Genomic DNA, 6,735 nt, shown 5'->3' with positions numbered 1-6,735 from the left:
ATCAAGAATGACATGCAACACAGATATATATTGTACTGAATTGTCCAGAAGTCATGTTATATTTTGAGTTAATATATATTTCATATTTTTAATTTTTTATGTCATAAATTCTATTTTATAATTATTTTTTTGAAGAATTTTTTAAAACTATGTCGACACAAGAGTTTGTTCGCTTTTGTGAAGAAAAGTTTGCACCATAGTTCAAATCATATGTAAGTAGTCAATCTAAATTAATTTACACATATGCAAACTTATAAATATATTTATTTGACTTTAGGTTCATGATAATCAAGCTTACCTTGAGCAAGAATTTCTATTTCATCTTTCATGAGGTCCAAAAGCATTAGTATGCACTTGGCCAACATATTTCATAAACAGATATAATTTTCATACTCAAGAATATAGAATGGGGAAGACTACAATGAATAGTAGGGTATTTGTTCAGTCACCAGATTATGATAGAGGTGTAAACAATGATTTTTATAATTTGCTCGATGAAATTACAGAGGTAAAATAGCCCAGACCTTATTTTATTTATGTGTCGCTCGTTTGCCCCTGTTAAAGGGATGAAGGTGCATCCACGATATAATTTGATTGAAATAAATTATAAGCGATTGTATAAAAGATATGAACTATTTGTGTTGGCACAATAAACGATTCAAGTATTCTATACTTCGTATCCTAGTTTGAAACATAACAAAATTGATTGGTGGGCTATTTGTAAAACCAAAGCATGGAAAAAGATTGAAGAACATTGGAAAAATATTGCATATTAACAAGAGAAAGTTACGAACACATTTCAAATCGAGAAATATATTATTTTAATATTACGAGATCTCAGTAGAGTAGTGATAAATATGGATGCAAGTAAAATTCATGAGAATGAATTTGACGATGACAACAATGACGACGATGAGAATGCCAATGAGAATGAGGACTTTGATATTATTATATAATAAAAAAATGAGGAGATCTTTTAAAAATGGTAAAGTATTTTTTATAAGTAAATTTAGTTTTAATCTACACATTTATATAACTCATTGCTCACTTAAGTGTCTATATGTTGTTTTATTGTTAAATATTTTAATTATCTATTGCACTATAGTTTTTCTCATAGACCACTACAGGTGACATTATTTAGGTATTTGATTTCACACTTGCTTTTGATTTGTTAGCAAACATGATAAATTTTTTCATATTTTTTATTATGTAACAAATATTTATTACTTTATCTCCTAATAATTTTCGTTGACAGTTTCGACCTCGTGTGCATAGACGGAGTACTCCTAACCAGTCTACTTCGGCACTTGACACTGTACTTATGCCCCCTTGATCGGGTAGGCCCATCTCATGCACCTTTGTCAGTACCTTCTGTAGAATTGAAGAGAGCGCTAGAGGGGGATGAATAACTCTATCTTGTAGCATTTTCTCAATTTTATAAACTCGTCGATTATGCTCATAACTCAAAGATAACATTGCAACGGAAATAACAATTGCAAGAAACACAAGAAGCACAATAGACACAATTTCTTTTTACTTGGTTTACAGCCACTGGCTGCTACTCTAAGGCCCACAATCTTTGATCGTTTACATATGGACAATCCACTAATTAACTCCTTTCTTACGGAGAAGAGTTATAATGATTTACAAAATATCAATACGATAACAATTCTATCATACTTAAATGAAAAACATACAAGTAAATCGTTACCCAGATCACCGGAGGTTGAGAAGATGACTTGCGGTGTAGAACTCCGGCATTACGATGGCTTCTAAGGTTGTCGTTCATGTGCAGACTGTCGTCGACTTGCTATGGAATGACTTGAATTGTTGTTCATAACCCTTCTGTCAAAGTTTTTTTATAAGGCTTTCCGAGTGCCTAGAATCCCTTTCTAAGCGCCTCCACGACATCCCCCGATCTGCCATCGACGTTGCTGAATCGACACTTCCAATCGCCTGGATTCCCCTTCCAATCAACTCTATGCTAACGTGAAGGTTCCGGATGAACTTTGACTGCCGCTGTGATTATCCAAACCCAGGCGCTTGGAACCGATCCAGTTGCCTAGAAGCTGAGGTGTCCCGACCACTGGGACAACGCCACCTCATCGCTTCACTGGCCTGGTTCGCTGATGTACAGTCGCTTGAATTCACAATCCAGGCGTCTGGACCTTCGATCGCCTGGATCTCGGATAGAGTCGCCCGGAATCAAAGTTTCCACCTCTCCAATCTTGCATTACAAGTTAGTGTAAAAACTAAAATTGCAGAAATGGATTAACAGTTTTTGAACTGTTAATTAGTCTTATCTTCATGTTTCCAATGAAACCCTGGGTTAGACCGACGCCTATTGTTCCACTCCGGGAATGTGCCTTTATCCACTCCACTCGGAAGAATTTACCTGATTTGCCAACAAGTCCTCCAGACTTGTTGGACTTCTCGCTTAGTCATGATCCTCGACCCCGAGGATTTGCTGCTAGGTTACCGGTCCACCTGACCGCTTAGACTTCCACCACGCATCCGATCCTTCTGACCTGCCTGGATTTTTGCCATGCAACTGGTCTTCCTGACCTATCTGGACTTGCACTTGGTGCACTCGACCTTGCTAAGACTTCTGCCTGATGCTTCAAACCAGAACTTGTCTTTGCCTAGCCTCAACTAGGACTTACTTTGCCTAGCCTCAATTAGGACTTACCTGTGTTCCCTACACACTAGATAAGTTTGTCAGTACACAACATACACTTAACTTGAACCTCGTGTCGTCATCAAAACCAAGGTTTGATCTGGTGCTCCCTGCACCAACACCTTCATCGAATTTATCGCTATTGCAGTCTCCAGTACCTTTGGTCAGACAATCAGCTGTTGAGTCGTAAGATATTCGAGAGTATATAGTCCCTCACGGAGATTCATAAGTATTTAAAAATTGAGTATTTTTTCATCTACTATCTTAATTATTTAACAATATTTGTTTGTAATTTTATAATAGATTTCAAAATTTTATACGTGTTATTCGCGAGATAAATAAAATAGTGAATAACTATTGGGAAGGGAATTCAATGGCATATACCAGCACAACAACATCCACAAAAGAGCTATGATGGAACGAGTTTAAGTTATATATCCCCTTTAGTTTATATATATAATTAAAATAAATGTATAATTAATTATTATTTTCTATTTTAGCGGGCATTCAATTGGGAGTCATCTGAAGAATTGGAAGTAAAGAAATTTTTTAAGAAAAATATAGGGATCACATTTGGCATGTACTTAATCATATAACAACTAGCTAGGGGAAAAAGCCACCCTGTATCATCGAGGAAAATTGAGTTAAGATCATCGATTTTTTACAAATCGAGTAGAGCAAACAACGGAGTCATCAGAATAAAGCAAATCAAACTTATAGTTCTGGAGACTCATCTACGACATATGCGAGAGACTCAATCAATATTGATGAACATATATGTAGATTGATAATTTTTTTATAACCACAAAGTTATTAATTGATTTTAAACTATTACATTATTTCTAACAATATTTTTTTAGCTAAGGAAATAAGGAAGGAGCGATTATTTATAAACACTTTTACCCGCATATTTCAAAAAAGATACGACTTCGAGTGGGGATAAAGCTAAAGTTATTAAGATTTGGATTAAACTTGGATCTTAATTTCTAATTTAATTAAATTTTAATAGTTATGTACCTACTCTATTTAACTTATTAAATATGTTTATATTATAATACAGGAGAAATATGATGAGCTAAACTAACACAAAGAAATTCAAGTGCTAGTGATGATAATGATATATAGATCTAAGTCCTCTGTTGGGACTGATCTGACTATCTGGCTGAAGGCGAGTGAGGGATCCAAAGGGGGAAGGATATTAGGAATGAATTCTTTAAGCATAACTCATAGAATTGCTAGTACACTACAAAAATATAGCCCTTTTGCGACGAAAACATCAAAAAAATTTGTCGCAAAATAGTTTTGCGACGAATTTTACGACCAAAAACTTTTCGTTGCAAAGAGCCCGTCGTAAACCTCGGCGATGAAAATTAGAAATTCATTGCAAATATGGCGATGAAATTATATTTCGTTGCTAAATTTGGCAACGAAAGGGGTTTTTCATCGCCAAAATTGGCGACAAAAATGCAATTTCATCGCAATTTTAGCGACGAAACAGCGGTTTCATCGCCAATTTTGGCGAAAAAAAAAATCCCTTTCATCGCCAAGGTGGACGAGTAAAACAAATTTTCTTCGGCCAAATTGGTGACGAATTCTAGTTTTTCATTGCCAAATTGGTGACGAAAAATCTATTTCATCACCAATTTGGCGACAAATAACATTTCATCGCCAAATTGGCGACGAAAAACCAGAATTCATCACCAATTTGGATGAAAATAACATTTCATCACCAAAATTGGTGATAAACAATAGATTTTCGCCAATTGGCGATGAAAACTAGTTTTTCCATCGTAAATTTTGTCGCAAATCAAAAAAAAATTTCACAACTTCAATTTGGTCCTGCAGCGTCATATTACAATTACTCACATATTAACATACAAACACATCCTAATTATCAAATAATACAACAAACACATCCTAACATTAACATTCATAATCATACAATACATATCAACTCCAAATATACATATCAACTCTAAAGTATCAAACAATTCATAACATCCTCCAAATATAACATCCATCGATAATAAAATACATAAATAATAAAGTATCCAAATGAAGGAGTCCACGACATCGACCTCGCCACTCTCTTCTTCATCGTAGTTTCTTTTTCTTTTCCTACATAATAAAACAAAAATATTATAACCTTTATTTTGTCTAAAGTATAATATGGAAGGTCCACTAATTGTAGCGCCAGGTGCTGAAGCAGACTGGCCAGAAAATGGTGCATAATAAGATCCTGCAGTCTGCGCATTTCTTCATCTCTTTTTAAAATGATGCCTTTTAAATGACCACCTTGTTGGGACCGAAGCGTTTTCCCAATATCTTTCCCCCCCTTGCCTCCACTCGCCTCTAGGGGGTGAATCAGCATTATTTAGCACTTGAACTTCGTTATCTTTCTCTGTAAGATAGTTAGCGGAAGTAAAATACAATATACAAAAGAAAGAACAATCGCTAACCCGTTCGATTAAATGTTTGATTTGCTTTGTTCTGATGACTTCCACCTCAATGAGGTGACTAATCCAAGGATCCACACAACGCGAGCAAGTTCCCTATTGATTAAAGAAAACATATACAAATTCAATGAAAGTGTAGGTTATAAAGGATCTTCTCCTTTTTTAAAATCTAAAGAGCACTTTGAAGGCAGAGAAACCTTTACATGCGAATCGATCTCTTCCTTGTACAAGATTGGTAGTGAAGTTTAGAGGAAGAGGAATCAGGTTTTCAATGATTGGAGTTCGTGCAAGAATATAAAAGAATGAATCGCTACTTTCTCCAATCATCAAACTGCATTTTTATAGAATTCTGTGCATCAGTCGACTGCTCCAAGGGCCAGTCGACTAATGGGCTTCAACGGCTCTTTAATACGCATTTAATTCGCCAGTTGTCACCTCAACGGTAGTTTAGCAGTCGACTGCTCACTCGACCAGTCGACTGCTCACTCGACTGATCTTTTTGTCCGCTTCGGTGTGCTTCTGATCAATCATCAGTCGACTGGTGAAATGGTCAGTCGACTGGTGAAATTGTCAATCGGCTGGTCAGTCAGTCGACTAGTGAAATTGTCAGTCGACTGATGACTTAGGATTTTTACGATTTAAATCGATTCAATTTTGGGCTTTTATATGAAAATAAATTATGAAATGGATCGATTTGATCTTAATTGTCCTATATTGCTTAATCTGAGGTTTGATTCTAATTTTCATGATTTTATGGCAATTTTTGGCATTAATTTGATTTTTATTGATTTTAGGGTTAAATCGAACCCGACTCGAGCTAAACCGTGGTCAACTCAAGTCAAAATTGCCAAACCGATTGCGCCAATACGGAGGACATGACTTAGATCGAGCTTGGTCAAAATCCCAGAATTTTTTGGAAGCCCTAAGAAGCCATAAAGCCCTAGATCAGTTCTGACCGTCGGATTCAAAATCAAGGGCCCAGATTGCTTGATTAATCAGCCGTATATAAGCCAAGCGATTAATCGATGAACAGTGCCGCCGCTACTGTTCATCGTCCCCGCGAGAAGGAAATTTTGCCGCGCGACGTACGTGTAGGCGAGCCCGATTCCTCCCATTTCAACTCCATTGCATTTCTTGGTCTCTGAAGAAGCTAAAGCCGGCTGATTGGGCATTTTCCGGCGACCGGACGACGCGCGACGGAGGGGGTTCTTCCAGTTGCCGTCACCCCTGTTTTCTTGGTTTCCAAGCTTCGGTCGGGCAATTCGGAGCCGCAAGACATTGGAGGGGTTCTCCTTTGATCGCGTGGCATCCTCGCGTTGACAGAAGCACCGTAGGAGCTAGACGAAGCAGCGGATTCCGGTTTTTCCCATTTCAAACGTGCCAGCACCGTCCCTGTTCACGCCGGGTGAGGGTTTCCTCGGTTGTTTACGGTTTCGGAAGCTAGCAAAACCACCCGACCACCATCTTCAAGCTTCCCAGAGATTCAACGTCTTGTTTGACACCAAGCTACGGGAATTCGATGGAGAAGAAGGGATGAATTCGTTTTTCTGCTATTGTTGCATTTCTGAACATTTCCGTTTACTGCATTTCGGTTTCTGAACA

At 37.2% G+C, this 6,735-nt stretch overlaps 1 pseudogene; it reads right to left on the bottom strand.

Annotated features, from left to right (window-relative positions):
• The window catches only part of LOC141834424 (uncharacterized), a 10,406-nt pseudogene extending 4,101 nt beyond the window's left edge, over positions 1–6,305 (bottom strand).
• Between the last annotated feature and the right edge of the window lie 430 nt (positions 6,306–6,735).

This window comes from Curcuma longa, chromosome 9 (assembly GCF_044706935.1).
Source record: "Curcuma longa cultivar G26 ecotype Majalengka, Jawa Barat chromosome 9, ITB_CL_G26_1.1, whole genome shotgun sequence".
Classification (NCBI taxonomy): domain Eukaryota; kingdom Viridiplantae; phylum Streptophyta; class Magnoliopsida; order Zingiberales; family Zingiberaceae; genus Curcuma; species Curcuma longa.
Note: the sequence above shows the minus strand (reverse complement) of the source record. Positions and strands in the feature narration are given on the sequence as shown.